The 17,051-nt window shown below is 29.4% G+C and overlaps 1 protein-coding gene across 2 annotated transcripts in view; it reads left to right on the top strand.

Annotated features, from left to right (window-relative positions):
* Positions 1 to 2,308: 2,308 nt before the first annotated feature.
* LOC108910269 (protein drumstick) overlaps positions 2,309 to 17,051 on the top strand; it is a 67,268-nt gene continuing 52,525 nt past the window's right edge. For both annotated transcript variants that reach the window (XM_018714825.1, XM_018714827.1), the window contains exons 1-2: positions 2,309 to 2,460; positions 15,992 to 16,077. The gene's annotated coding sequence lies outside the window, so the exon portion shown is untranslated. The remainder of the gene's footprint in view (positions 2,461 to 15,991; positions 16,078 to 17,051) is intronic.

Genomic DNA, 17,051 nt, shown 5'->3' with positions numbered 1-17,051 from the left:
CACAAATTATTCGTCAGACAGAAATAATATTTGTGTAAGTAACTACATTATCTGAATGATATAAAAATATTATTGAAATAAGTCATATTTTTATTAACTTCGAACACCCCGAATATCAAAAACGTAGCATTTTCGGTTACATTAGAAATTAAAGTTTAACCAAATATTTTAGTTACACCCTGTATATTCATATGATTGAAATAAATAAGATTAATTTGCTCCTACGCTTACATTGGGTATTGAATTTTGAAAATGAAAGCAAAATTCTTTAGAACAATTTTTGAAGTTGCTAAGTTAAAAATAAATACAGGTAAGAGGGACAATTGATAAAGTTGGCAATAGTTGATTTTGTAACCTTCGTAGATCGCTAGACTCCAGTTTGTCAAATATAATTTCGGAGATGATTGTATCTTATTTCGAAAAAGATAGTCTCTTTTTCGTCTAGGATATAAATTCCTTTTAAATTTTTTTTTTGTATCTGAAAAAATGTATTAGAAATTTTAAATTATCAAATATTTTTATTAACTTCGAACACCTCGAATATCAAAAACGTAGCATTTTTGGTTACATTACCAATTCAAGTTTAACCAAATATTTTAGTTACACCTGTATATTCACATGATTTAAATAAATAAGATTAATTTGCTCTTACGGTTACTTCGGGTATTGAATTTTGAAAATGAAAGCAAAATTCTTTGGAAAAATTACAAAGCACATTTTTATACTTGAAATTTTAAAAATATTTCGAAGTTGCTAAATTAAAAGTAAATACCTACAGGATTAAGTTGGCAATAGTTCAATTTGTAACCTTCGTAGATCGCTAGATATCATATTTCGAATAAATAGTCTCTTTTTCGTCTAGGATATAAAACTTTTTTCTTGTACCTATCTGAAAAAATATATTAGAAATTTTAACTTATTAACAAAAATTTTTATCTTATTATACGTACTGACTGGAACAAATTAAATATTTTGTTATTTTATTGACCATGACCAATTGTCCAAAATTTACTTAATAAAGGAATATCAGGAAATGTGAATATTGAATATGACATCTTCAGGATAGGAAAGGAAACTTGACTGTCGTCAACAAAAATCTAGATAGTTTAGAACCAAAATTAATAGTCAGTGCAAAATATACATAAGTATATTATAATAGAGATGTAGGTACCTGAAATTTTAAAGCTTTTAATAGAATTCATTGTTACAAAGTTATTCAAAAAAATAAAACAAGGGGTTTTGCAAAATTATATTTTTCTAGTGATCTATGAAAGTTAGAAGAAAATTGAAGGTGTATTATTCAAGTTATAGTTTTTTTGTAATTAAACCAATATTGTACTTTTTACCGTTTCCGAAATTTCCCTATTTAGTATCCTTATGTGACCACCCTGTATAGGTAGATATTACTGATATTATAATACAAAAAAATATTGTAATATTTTAAGAGGTCATTTTGTATTCGTTACTTAAAAATTATATTAATAGCTAATTTATTTATAATATGATATAATAATTATAATGATTTCATATTTATTCAACTAAAAAATAAATAACGATTAGCAGTTTTAACAATTTAGGTGACATAGAAAAAGCCTGTAAAAGACTAAAGAAATGGGTTTGTATATTAAATTTTTCCTGGTAAACAACGATCTCTGGTATTTTTAAACAGATTTATTAACATTAGTTGTTTTTTGCTACAAAATGCTTTTACCACTAAAACGTAATTAATTTAAACATTTATTTATTTATTCACGATTTAGATACAAGCTTCTTTATATGCTGTTATGGAAAAATCCTGGTTATTAACCATAAGCTTTGCAATAAATACATAATATATGCAGTGCAGTTAGCAATACAATCACGCATCCAGCAATAAAATAATTTATTATAATGCCTACATAATTAATAGTTAAAAAATTATGTCTTGGACGTGCCGCCAATCGCCGTAAAAACTTTTCCGTTAGAGCGCCGTGTCGAATATTTTTTCAAGTACCCGTAATTATTACACGTTCACGGACCCAGCCAACTAAAAACCGAAATAAAGTACCCCTCACAATTACCCCGAATTATTTTAAAAACTTAATCAACTCTCCGAGTCGCCGGCCATCCTAAAGCACATCACCCACAAGAATCAAATTCCCGTACCCGCCGAGTGGCTCCCGGTGTTATCCCGCCAGGTAAGTTCGCCTCTATACTAGGAGCTCTTAAGACCCACATCTTAGTAGGCAGTGCCATACGGAGCTTGCGAGGGGCGAAGGGGGTACCATGGTTTCCCGTTCTACTCACTACTTGTTAGAATCATTGAGCTACCAGCCATAGTTTAGTACAGAAGCAAAATATAACTACCTCTTCTCCACTTTGCCACAGACAAGTTGATGGTAGTCGTTTTTAGTTGCATTTTTGGAAGAGCAGACCAGCGTTGCCCGGCTTTCAGACCCAGTGCGAGGGAGCGTTCGAAAGGTTAGTGAATTTTTATTTATTCGTGTATTTAATGGTTGGTTTATTAACGCTTCCATTTTATTTCACTCTTTGTTTGTAGAAAGCTTACTTAAAATTACACGTACGGGAAATTATTTCATGTCTCGCATTGCTTTCACAAAAACCTACATATATTATTTGAATAAAACCTAATAACTTTTTAATATTTTTACTACTTCCAATTTCCCGGTAAAAATAAATCAAATCAAACTCACGGATATTCTCGGAACGCGTAAAAATATTTCTCAAGAAAAACGGCGAAACCGACAGGTTTCCCACACATAAATCCGATGGAAAACAATAAACGCAGCCGCGATAAAGGCCCGTAGAAAGCACTATTATTGTTCGAATAAAAGCCCCTCTCTTTCTAAGAACTATAAAAGGTTTCGGGCTACGCGTAATCCGGTAGCGAGTCTGACTGGAGGTGTAACTCGGTAGCTCGAATCACGTGTTACGTGTTCAAAACCAGCATTCGGTGAGCGGTTGCCGCAGTTTTAGATTAATGAAATTGTAGCGTTAGTGCGTACTTTCCCATCGACTCGAGCGTATGTTTGTTTTCTCCAGCAATTATCCAGATGTTATTTATTTTAATTGCTTAATTGACCCATTTTAGGAAGTACGTGTCTTAAAATGCCCTCATAAATTTATTTTTAACCATACACTTTACTTAAAATCATATTAAATGAAGTTTATCGATTTTAACGCATAAATAATTTTTTTTATCACTCATAATTTAATGATTTAGATCATTTGAAGTGTTACAATCTTGAATTAAATGTACGTCATTCACAATTTTATTTCATATGAAACCTTCGTTTTAGTTAAGTAAGTTTTAATAAAAAATGATAAATATTTGTAGCAGCGCACATGAAATAACAAAAGCATTGAGTGGTAATGAGTTTTTAACTCAAATATGATTCATATTTACTTAGCCATTTTGTTAAAAAGTTAAAAAATAATTACCTAACGAATTTTTAAATATTTCAAAATAAAATCATCAATTAGATATTTATATCATTATGGTATACTCAAATATAAAGATAAAGTTTGTTTTATCAATTTAAATTAGCCTATTTTAAGAACTATACTACTTAAAATTATCTCATTTGCTTATTTTTTAAATTCACTTTGCTTAAAATAATATTAAAAGAACTTTTATCAATTTTATTTTAATGATAAACATTTCCATCGCTGATGATTTAGTGACTTTGAACTCCATTTAGCTGCTTTAATAATAATGAAATAATAATAATTAAATGAACTTTATCAATTTTATTATAGGTGTAGATAAACATTTTTATCACTGATGATTTAGTGAACTGCATTTAGCTGCTTTAATAACAAATACTGTCATTTTACATAAAAATTTAACTTCAATTAGGTTTTAATAAAAACATGTTTAACACAGAAAAATTATGTGTGGTAAAATAACACTGAGGAATGATTTGTACTGATATAAACTCATGAATACTAAGCATTTTGCCCAAAAAATAATAAAACTATTATTCGGGCTAAAATTAAATATTTATATCAGTGTCACATATCAGTTATCCAGATAAAATTTGTTTTAATAATTTAATCGATTTATCTCAGAAACTATATTACTTAAAATTCTTTCATTTATTTATTTTTAACACAGTTTGTTTAAAATGATATTAAACGAACTTTATCAATTTTATTTCATTTAAATTCTCATTCTTGAACAATATTATTCTAGATAAAAATTCGTTATAAAATATCATATTTGCCACGGAACAACTTAATGTGCCTATAAAAAAGCAAGCAGTAAGTGTTAAATTTTATACTGAAGTAACACTCATGAGTGTACTAAGTATTTGGTCTAAAAGATAAATAATAACAGTAATAAAACTACATTAACTTTTATTAAAGATAAAAACTTGTTGCATATCTGTTTTAGGAAATATAGCACTTAAAATTGCCTAATTTATTTATTAGCACACAGTTAAAATGCCGTTAATGGAACTTTATCAAATTTATATCATAAATAAACATTTTTATCACTGATAATTTAGTGATTTACATGTTTTGAGGTTTCCACTGTTTCAATCATGGTCGATAATAATATTTAAAATAAAAATTCGGTTTCAGTTAATTTTTTTATAAAAAACGTCACAAAACAAAAATTTATCTGTACCAGTGAGAGATCAAGATCGTACAGTAATTGAGCGTTAAATTTGCACCGAAATAACATTTAGAGTGGTTTATACATCTACACTGATGAGTATCCTAAGCATTTTGCTTAAAAGCGGTAAAAATAAGCAATTTTAACATTATTATATGAGATATAATTCGTCAGTTAGTCATTATGACCGGCATTAGTGTCATTAAGGTTTTATGATGAATATACTCATAGAAAAAAATGTATATTACACTAAATACATAATTTTTCGTTAATTTTTATTTAAAAAAAAATGTTTATTTTATGTTTATTATTTCTGTCATAGATTTTACGCATCGGCAATATTTTTCACCACATTTAATTTTTTACTACATCAAATATACTTACTATGAATATTAAAGACTGAAATTATTCTAAATATACTTTTGAACGCTCCTACTGGGCAATTTAACGACTTTTTGCATGTTCTAATTTGCAACTGTCTCATAAAGTACGATTTGATCACCATTTTGTACTGCATTTCTCACTTTAATATTCATTGAAACATCAAAATTTGTTTATTCCTATTGACAATAGAGTCACGATTACATTTCCTTACAATATTTTATAAGCGACTGAAAAAAAATTATAAAAATGCCTATGGGTTGGGTGGTTATGGTACGGAAAGAATGTTATCGCATTTTCAAATATTTGCAGAAGAGGAGTACGACCCGACGGTGTATTATTCATATCTTTACAACTAACCTATTTAAACAAAGGCTTCGATACGGTGCGTTTTCGAGCAACAACACAACTATCTATCAAAGACAGGTACCAGTGAAATTCCGCTAAACGCGAAAACCACCGTGGTCCATTTGTTTTTGTCTCCGTCAAGAAAAGTTTGTTCGTGGACAAGTTAGGACCTGCAAAAAAACGAAGGCAAAAAAATATATGGAATATTCTGCGGACTTTGTGTTTGTAAAATTTGCAGGAGAAGTCCGTTCGATTTGAGCACGGTCATTTATGTTTAAAGTAGTTTTAAAACCTGCTTTCGATTGCCGACGGTGCGGTGAGTTTACTACAAATTTCACTTTTTATACACTTTCATTATCATTTTTAATTTATTTGTTGTAGTGTTCGCGCGCACGACAGATTTCTTCACTGAAATTTACGTTTTTCACTGAATGATTCACTAGAGGAGTATATTTAACAATAAACAATTAATTGTTTAACATAATGTGTTTTTCTTAAAGTGAGAATATGTTCTTTTCAAAATTGAACTACAACTTTTATTTATACAGTACATACACTAAGCAGTATTTGCAGCAGTACCTAAGCATTATTGTTTAAAAAATGTACTTCTGTCCGATGCAAAGGAACAAGTCTCATTGAAATATATATTTAGTGGCAATAATATAGTCTTTGCTTAGCAGATATTGTGGAACAGTTAATTCGTTAAAGGCAAATTTTAGTTTAAGCATTTCATTCATTTAAAGGTTACTGAGGTACCTACTATTGTAGTAATTAAATTTTAAAAAAATGTAGATATTTACAAGGTAACTTATCCTTATCTACCTTTATACCCTGGCAGATATTAAATTACGGATTTATTACTTGTATATGTATTAATACCCGTACAGGGGTACCTATAGAAAGTATAATCATCACCATTTTCAATTTCTTTTGTGATAAAAGGTATTTTGAGAGTAGTCATGTCTTGCGTGTTAATTTTATTCACACGAGTGTTAATTTCATCATTAAGTTATTTTATTTCGTCAAAATATGATATGCTAATTCAAATAACAAAAAAAATAATATGAATGTATCCTTTATAGCACAATATAAGGGAATTATATGGTAGATTAGAAATTTAATATTGCTTTCCTTAGTTGTGTATAAAACGCAATTTTGAAATGTTGCATGAAACAAAAAGTGTTACAATACTATGCTAAATTGTATATAACTACATAGAAAATAGATAAAAAAAATCAAATATAAAATTTGGAAAGGTGGTTTTAACGGGGCTTTCATTTAAACTCTTTTTACATCCTAGCCAATGTATTAAATGAAATACGTTGCTTTGATCCAAATCGATAGATACAACCATTTTGGAGATATTTGAGCATATTTTTTGAAATCACTAACTAGGTACAACGCAATCAATAATGTACAAATTTTTGTCCATACCGGATTGAGTGACATTTTTACTTCGTTAATATGAGTACAATATTGATTTCATGGGTGAAATTATTTTATTCGATGTGAGTTTCTGTTACTCCCAAAGTGAGTCAATTTTTACTTTATTTCGAGCATATGAAACAATTTAGAGCTTAAGTTTTCTCTAATATGATTCAAATTTATTTATTATTTGTTTACTTTTACTAAGACTTGACTATAATGAAATTAATTAGAAGCCTAATATTTACCTATTTCAATTTTTATCAATTAATCTGACATCGTAGTTGAAAATCATGATTTTCAGTATTTAAAGGACTAAAATTTTACATAAGGTGTTAATTTTCTTGAAATATATACTTAAAAAGACAAGGGAGTCAAGAATAAGAAAATGTTTATTTCAAAAAAAATTATAAAATAATACTAGTGCATTTAACATGACATAATAAATTCTAAAAGTCTTTAACTTTTACAAAAAATTAGCCGATTGGGCGAATAGGTTATGTTGTACATTATTGAATTATTATCTAAAATACTGGCAAATACTGGACTGGTAAAAAAAACTTGCCAATGAGGATTTGGCAAAATTCACTCAAGTTGAGGTAGGTATAAATGTACTAGATATTAACTTTCTTAGAGTATCCCTACAATCGTTATTATATTGGAGTGCAATAAATCAGTTTTAGTTTAATTATTGTCATAAAGGTGCAAAATTGTCAAAATGCTCAATACTAAGTGAAAATATATTCAATAGTTTAACGCAGGGTTTTCAGTAGGTTCTTTTAATTTCACTCAGACAAATAACATATTTACAGTATAATAAGACTTGAATTTTAGACTGCATTGTATCATTTGATAAATTGTAATTAAATCATTTTTGTACGTACTCCATAAAAGGCTTCGGCATTTTAAAAGTATGTTCATTGAAACAATATTTCTTATTTTGCTTAAATGAAATAACTTTATTTATAGTAAATAATTACCTGGGTACTGTTTTCCTTTAATTAATTTNAGTGAAATTTTCACTAATTTAATATTGATTTCATGAGTGAAATTATTTTATTCGAAGTGAGTTTCTGTTACTCCCAAAGTGAGTGAATTTTTACTTTACTACGAGCATATAAAACAATTTAGAGCTTAAGTTTTCTCTAATATGATTCAAATTTATCTAATATTTGTTTGTTTACTAAGACTTGGCTATAATGAAATTAATTAGATTAATTAGATAGTTGGAAATCGTGATTTTCAGTATTTAATGAAATTATTTCAGTACATTTTGCATAAGGTGCAAATTGTCTTGAAATATATACTTACTTAAATGAAAAGGGAGTCAAGAGTAAGAAAATGTTTATTTAATAAAAAATTATAAAATAATACTAGTGGATTTAAAATGACATATAATAAATTCTAAAAGACTTTAACTTTTACAAAAAATTAACTGATTTGAGGAATAGGTTATGTTGTTGCACATTATTTAATTAGTATCTAAAATACTAGACTTCAGTTATTATATTTACTAAACTTAACTAATAGAATCGTCGTCAGAGATAAGCCTGATATAGACACTTTGCAATTTTCATTATGTCTCCTCCTACCAATAGATTGTGAATTGGGTGAGGAGGATAAAAAATGTCGCAAACTGGCAAAAAAAAACTTGCCTACAATCGTTGTTATTTTGGAGTGCAATAAATCAGTTTTAGTTTAATTATTGCCATAAAAGTGCAAAATTGTTAAAATGCTCAATACTAAGTGAAAAAAAATATATTCAATAATTTAACACAGGATGTTCACTTGGTACTTTTAATGTCACTCAGACAAATTATTTGAAATATAATAAGACTACTGAATTTTGGAATGCATTGTATCATTTGATAAATTATAACTAAATCATGTTTTGTACGTACTCCATAAAATGCGTTCGGCATTTTAAAAGTGTGTTTATTGAAACAATCTTTCTTATTGTTTTGCTTAAATGAAATAACTTTATTTATGGTAAATAATTACCTGGGCACTGTTTTCATTTAATTAATTTCGTAGTTTTCTCCTATAAGTTTTTATTTCTTTTGTGAGAAATTTTGATAATAATATAGCGAGTAGGCTATTTTTGCAATGCAAGTAAATTGTTCGTGTTTAAGAGATAATTTGGAAAATAGAAACGAAAAATTTAAGAAAGGACTCAGATTTTTGTGTTAATATGGTGGTCAAAATAAACTTTACAATAATGAAGGACTCACGAAGTTGGAAAGTTGAAACAAAAACGTATATCAACAGTGACATTTTTTGTAAAAATTTGTTATATTTAATAGTATTTTACAGAATTTAAAAGTGCTAATAGGAAAGTTACAGTTCTTCTTTTCTTCAAAATGTTTCGGAAACCTAAACAGCAAGAGCCGATTCAAAATGGTCCACTTGCCCTATTATTCTAAAGAAAACATATATCTAAAAAAAATTCTTTAGAAACGTACATCTTTTTGTACTTTATTAGCAGTAACCTGTACCGGGCATCTTGTAAAAAACGCCGGTAACCTCGCATCTTTGGTTCAATTTTAAGAAACAAAAGAAAATTCTTCAGAATGACATTTACTACATTGACTGACATTTTCTTCCAACGCCCACTTTAATGATGGGTGATAGAATTTTCTTTTAAATACAATGACAAGTTTTTCTTACTTTATCTGATAGAGATTTTTTTTCTGAATCCAACGATATACACCAACTAAATTTTTGCCAAAAATTTCCCAGAAAAATAGATAAAATACTCGTTATATTAATTACAACATTTAAGGTTGTTTACATTTATATTTTCCTTTCGGTTTAATATCACGATATTAACAAAAAATCCTGTTATTCCGTGCATGGGAAAATAAAATTAGGTATTGTATATAGCGTTGATTCAGAAAAAAATAATTCATCATGTATGTATCGTTCGTTTTGAAAAAAAAAAAAACAATTGATAATCGCCTGTCATTAAGGTAGTCTTGGAAAAATGTGCGTAGACAAAGCTATTACCGTCAGTTTTTTGTTTTTGAAAATTATTTTTAAAATTATATAAAAAATTGTTGAATTATAGTTTATCACGTTTTTTTGCGAATCGCCCAGTGTAACATTTTATGACCGGTGAAAACAAAGAAAATATTCATTATCGACAGCAATATGTGCGTATGTGCTACGTGGCGTATTCGAAATGACAAAGACTTTTTGAGACGGTAGACACATAAATATTAAATATCAAGTTACCATGAACCAACTCCGGACGAAACAAAAGCTACCGACAATAGTTTTTTACCGACACTCATATGTCTTCGCATGAGATTGTTTTCGTTTATGAATTTTTAAGTCGGAATAATGAATTTTAAAAATATCCTTTATGTCAGCCTCATTTTATTCAAATATCTCTGCTACCTACATAGAGACTGTAAAGAAGTCGCTTACATTCTCGAAAGACTATCATTTATTTCCAGGCGGCCAGGCCGATCGGTAATTTATTATGTTCTACGTTTTATTACTCCTTTAAAAAATGTTTTCAAACCAACGCCAAGGGTTTATGATCTTTATCAAATATTTTTAATGTAAAAGTTTTGTATGCATAAATTCACTGTTATATTGGCCTTAAAAATAAAGATGTTTCAAAGGCGGTAGTTTATTGAGAAGAAAGAGATAAGGTGCTGGTTTATTCACTGGACTTTCGAATGGAAAAATCGCTTCGATGTTGCCTTAATGTATTTCGCGTGAAGGCTTCCAGATTTTTGGAATTTTTCTGTTTAACAAACATGAGTACAGATGATGGAATGGTGAACATACGAGGTCTGTTCAGAAAATTACCAAACTTTATTTTTTTAAACTTTATTATTCGTTTTATACATTATTGGTCTTTGTCTCCTACCCTATTCACACACTTTTCCTAGGGGTGTTACCATTTCTCGAAGCAATCCTCGATAGCTTGATTTGAAATAGCCTTTAAAGTCTGTGACGAATTTGTTTTAATATCATCAATAGTCTGAACACGGAATCTTTTTAGAACTGGTTTTAATTACGAAAATAAGAAAAAATCACAAGGAGTTAGGTCTGGCGAGTAAGGAGGATGAGGGAGGACAGCAATCTAATTTTTGGCACAAAACTGACGAATTGACAAAGTTAAGTCGTCTCGCCACAACTCTCTTCTTGCGGATTTTTTCATGTAACCGTTGTAAAACGCCTTGATAGTACACACGGTTCACGTTTCACTGTTTGGGACAAGAATTCAACATGCACAATTCCATTCCAAGTCGAAAATAAACAGTGAGCATTACTTTGACATTGGATGGAGACTGACTTGCTTTCTTGGGGCGTGGAGATCCTTTGCCAATCCATTGTAATGGTTGAACTTTTGTCTCAATGTCATAGCCGTAAATCCAGCTTTTGTCTCCCGTTGTGATTCTTTAAATGAATGTTTCATCGTCGTTGGATTGTTCAAGGAGTTACCGACAACGTCCACGCAAATTTCATTCTATTGTTCGGTCATCAAACGAGGAACAAATGTTGCTGCAACTCAATGCATGTTCAATTTTTCATTAAAAATTTTATGGCGTGACCCAGTTGAGATGCTAACCTCTTCCGCAATTTCTTTGACGGTCAATCGACGATGTGCACACACTAGATATTTGACTTTTTGAACGTGTAGTTCAATTGACTGGCGACAATTTTTAAATCGTGAAAATAATTCGTAACATTGCGTACGACCCAAGATTGTTTCAAAAGTTGAAACGTTTCCGTGAAAGTTTTCCCCAGATTCACGCAAAATTTTGCGTTGTTCCAGAAAATCGCACATTTCAAAAATCGTTACTAAACACGTTACACTCAAATTACAATATCACGAAAACTAAATGAGGTATCAACAACTTAAGAACATGCGGTTATAGAGGAGGTTATGTGCAATGCAATGCTGCCAACTGCATATCATTATCTCCATTAGCGTGTAATTCAAAAAGTTCGGTTACTTTCTGAACAGACTTCGTAAAAATATTAGTTTATATTTCAGTAACTTGTCATTTAAAATTTTTTATTAGCTCTTTCATATTAGTAGTTCGTTTTACTGCATTTAGCAACGTATCATTTCTGACAACTTAGTTTAAGTTGTATAAAGTGTTTTAACTGAAACATATTTTTCGTCGTTTGCTTAAAGTATATCTACTACTTTTTTGATTTGCCTGGATTGGTTTTTAACGTGAGAGTAAATATTGCTATTCTATTAAACTGTCAATGACTGATTTTTAGTAACAATAAGGCAAACAATACCTACTGACAACAAAGAGAGATAATCTGTATATTTAAAGTCCATAGCGAATTATTCTCTTTAGATATAAACGTCAACAACGTTTTTGTTAAAATATTCTTGGATTTTTAAAAGGGTCTAAAATAAGTTTTCTTTTAAATCTGTAGGTATTGATGATTTATTTAAAATATAAAACGATTTATTTGTAGAAACGTCCAAACGTCAAAATAATATAAGATGAAAATAATTAGTAAGTTCTAATTTCAATAATTTTAGTAAAGTTTTAGAAAAGTAACAAAATTTATTAATTTCTATTTCGGTTTTGATAAAAGTTGATAGTGAATGCATGGTTTATTTATATTATTTTTTCAAAACTACACCAAGGAACAACTTGTCAATTTCTACGTGAATTTAAATTAATTTTTGTATAATATTGACACTGTCTCTATAAACTGCAAGTAAATTGGTCTGAGTGAAAGCTGAATGAAATTATTGAGTATATTTTCAGCCAGTATTGAACATTTTGATAATTTTACACGTGTTTGATAATATTTGAACTAAAACTATAGTTTCACTCATAAATTGTACTTACTCATTTTACATTTTAATTGTACTTACTCATACTGATAGAGGAAAATTTCACTCAATCGAGAGGACAGAAATTGATACATTGAGTGAAATTGATTGAAAATAAGTCCAACTTTTCTTACAGTGTATATTCGTCAGAACAGCTGAAACTTGTTCACATATTTGTACTTTCGCATTAAATTTTCCTGATGTTAATACTAACTAAATCTGAGATCATGTACAAAAGGTTATTTAAAAAAAAATTGTAATATTTTAGCTACACAAATTGGTATGTGAATAATATTATAAAAATAGAAGAGATAAAAATCACTTATTCATGTAAAAATGCAATATTTAGCCATAGTTGTTGCTATTTGAAGGTATTCTTTTTGCCAAAATACAAAATTTTTTAATGTTGCTTAAAATTATGTGTTGGATGATATGCAACCACTAGATGAACGTATGCAAATGATATGCTAAATACCTATATCTCTATACCTAGAGAAAATGGTTTGTTCAAAGTGATAGAGAAAGTTTGCTTAATACTGTTAATAATACGACTGACTGAGATAACAAGTGCCTACTACGAAAGGCAGTTCGACGTCTGTTTGAAAAGTGAGCGATATATGTCAGGAGTCGATATAGGAGTACGTTATGTTAACAAAAAATCAATATAACTGTCATCCATTTCCATTTAAAACGATTTATTATACTTACTCAAAATTATAGAGCTATATGACTTTAATGACGTTCTGATTATAAATTATATTGAAAGATTTATTTATATTCTTATCAATAACTTTGTACGTTTATTTCGTAGGATCATTTTAACGTTTACTCCTCTCCATACAAAAAACGTTTCTTACTCGTATCACACACAATCACAAGATTAATTAAAATTATTTTTAATCTAAATATCCTTGTTTTTATAATGTCTAATCTTAACGTTTACGCAACCTATGCAAATAACGTTTTCCGTTACTCATATTTGCACGTGAAGTTAATTAAATCTGTTTAACGTTTCCCCACTTACCTTTACTGCAACAATTTTATTTCGTTCAATTTTCCCTGTTTTCATGACGTTTATGTCACCTATATGCTTAACGTTTTTTATAAGTTAATCCAACAAGTGAGCTTAACGTTTTTGCAACGTTTGATTGAAAATTCGTGTATTTAAAAACATTATATTTCAATATTTAACGTTACTTAAAAATCTCAGTATAGGTATCTGATGAAAATACCGACAATCCATGGTGCAGACAAAATGCAAATACACCGAGAATCCACCATACCTCACTGCACCATCCGGCTACCATTGGACGCCAGCGCGATCTAGATTATAAGAATTAATTTTAATAGCACATTTCCACATTGGAAGAAAACCGCCGCGAGGTACCACGCATGGTACTTTTCAGCACGCAGTGCATTTAATTGGTGCCACGGTACCCAGTAGCACCGCGATTGTTTTCAGATTGGTATCCAATGGTACTTACATTGCCCCCACCCGATCTTATGTAACCAGTAGCAACCCGGTGGGGTGTCCGTAAAACAGGTAGCTATCTGGAGCTCGCGGTGTGTAAAGGTGGAATAACCAGTGTTTTAACGTGAGCAGTTAACGCTTGGTATAGCACTGCATTAGAACCGTTAAATGGGGCTGTGATTAATGGTGGGCCCGTTTTCACGGTTCCTCGGATATTTTAACTGTTTTTTGTGTTGGAAGTGGTCCTAATTAATGTTTCGTTAAATGCCATTAATCATTCTTAGAAAGAGCTTCATTTTTACACAAACATTTCTCTGAAAAATTGTTTTCAGTTTTTGGAGATTTTTTATAAATATATCTTCATTAAATTAATTAGATAAGATTTCACAGTAAAATTTAAGTCAAAGTTTAATAAAATTATTTGTGGACTGTTCCTAATACTATATTTTGTAAACAGAAAAAAGAGTTATATTAAGAAAGCATATTAAAATTATACAATAAACTATGCAAAACTTCTTGACTTAAACTAATGTATTCTTGATTGAAGATATTTTTTAAGTGTGTTTATTTAAGTAATTTATGTTTTTTAATAGGTATTTAATTAGGCCCTTCTATATTTTCAGTGTTCAGTTCAATGAAAATAAACATTTAAAAGTAGGTAATATTGGTGGCTATGTACCTACCCCCCTTAAAATAAAATTCCTCAGTCCGATGCCGTTAAACTTGGATGAGTTTAGATTTGTCTAAAGGTAATTTTCATCCCACGTAGGTTTTATAAAAAACTGCCTACAATTTAATAATACTTAAGCAGTCTTATTAATTTTAAGAAAAAAATAAAGACAATTTTAAATAAATAAGAGAAAGGATTAATTAAAGGGTTGACTTTGTAAACCAAACCTTAATTAATTGTTGAAATGTCAAATTTGGCAGATTAATGAAATTTTCTAACAAATATTTGTTTGTGGATATATTTCAGACTCTTCTCTGTTTAGTTGAGTTACCATGATTATTTGAGCACCTGCAAATAAACCAATATCCAGTGGAAAAAGTATTAAAACTCTTTTTATTTTAGTGGTTTTAAGGCTTTCACGGTCCGTGCTATTGTTTAATCGGGTTATTATGCCTTGTTGTTCTCGGCCTAGGCTCTGTGGGGGCGGACCATCTATTAGAACCTCTAGGTCCGAACTGATTTTCGTTTTGGTTCTTATTGGGTGTTAGGCAACTACGGATGGAACCGCTACTCAGGTAATAGTAATGTTCTGTAGTGGCTTCTGCAACTATTCGCATCCAGTGCTTGCAAACTTTTCGCCGTTGTTCACTGTCTGCATCTCCAGTGGTGACTCTGCAAATATTTCGCCGCGATTGAGGATCTCTGGTTCTCCCTCATAGAGCTTAGCCTGAGAACAACAACGACAGGTCAAAAATTCCTAGCTGAGGCTAAAGAAGTAAAGTAACTGTAACTGGCAGCGACCATAATAACTGTATTTCCAATATTTTAAATTTTATTTATACCCTGAACATTTCTAGAACAAGTCTTATCTACTGTTTAAGTACAACTTTTATTAAAACCATTTTTTTAATCAATTCTACAGTTACAGAAGAATCCCTCATAGGTGGAACACCCTGTATACTTCTATGATATTCTAAGATGCTGAATTTTATTATTTTGAATACACTGCTCAAGATTTACAAGTACTGATATTTTTCAATTTTTTTATCAAATCTATTCAATGGGTAGTTTGAGTTTTTTTATATGAACATTTTTTTATTATTACTTGTGTATTTCTATTTATTTATTTCTTTTCTTTTTATAGGTTGACTATGATATTTACGATTTTATCAATAGACAAATTAGTTCTTTAGACTCAAATGAAGTGATTTTGTTTGATGTATGTGTGTCATATAATTATTTTTATTTTAGGCAGTGGCGTGACATTATTTATTGAAAATGGGAAACGACAATGATCCGTGCACACCACTGACCATTCGTACATAACTGAGTTTTATGTAAGTAGTCATGAAATCATCTCATCAAATTTCAGAACCGCTTTATTTTTTTGTTTCATTGCAAACGCATCGCTTCCTTAACGTAGGTACATAGATAATACATGATTTAAATGCATTGGCTTAGCTGATTCAAGAGTAGCTAGATCGTTTCCTACCGATATCAATTTTGCAGCCTTTTATGTACTGGATGTTTTTTATTTTAAAAATGTTAGTAATATGAACTTCTTTCTTGTTTCGTTAAATGAGAAAGAAGTTGGTTAAGCTAATTTCGATACCTGTACTGGGCGATCAATATATTTTCACTTATCTTAGGCCGTAGATAATATAATTAAATGATAAAAACTATATGTTTCCCGTGGTTCTGGTAATTTTATTTTATTCACAAACATTTTTAAGTATATCTTAACGCCTCTAGAAAGAACATTTAGTTGTAAAATATTTTTCTATTTAGAGTTATTTGATATTTTCAAGTATTTTCGAGATATTAACAGTTGAAAATCACCTTAAAATTCTTGACATGGATATATGAAAAACAAATAGAGTTACAGAAGTGTTTTTTCTTTGTCGAGGTTTCGTCACCTTTCTTGTGACATCTTCAGGATAATACAAATAGGTAATACATTATTTTAAATTACATATGTTTGTGACTATTTCAAAGTTAATTTATAAATTCTAAAATTAATTTAAACGTTGAGCCAAAATTCCTATCCTAAACTATCTATATTAGTGTCAGCATGAACAATATTTTTTGTTGTTTTTGTTTTACTGTTCATACATATACAGGGTGATTCACTTTTTAGGATTAGGACTTTAACCATCGATAGATCTGGTCAAAATAATTTCATTTTGAAGTAGTATTGAAAAACCATTTTAGTTTTTTTTTTCTTAAACTATGAAAGTAATTTTGTTTTATATTTAGTATTAAATGTACAAATGAAAAGCTCTATCGATTTTACAAATTATTGTGAAAATAG

Source organism: Anoplophora glabripennis, unplaced genomic scaffold (assembly GCF_000390285.2).
Source record: "Anoplophora glabripennis isolate ALB-LARVAE unplaced genomic scaffold, Agla_2.0 scaffold436, whole genome shotgun sequence".
NCBI classification, from domain to species: domain Eukaryota; kingdom Metazoa; phylum Arthropoda; class Insecta; order Coleoptera; family Cerambycidae; genus Anoplophora; species Anoplophora glabripennis.
The sequence above is the reverse complement of the archived record's forward strand: the minus strand, read 5'-3'. Positions and strand labels throughout refer to the sequence as shown.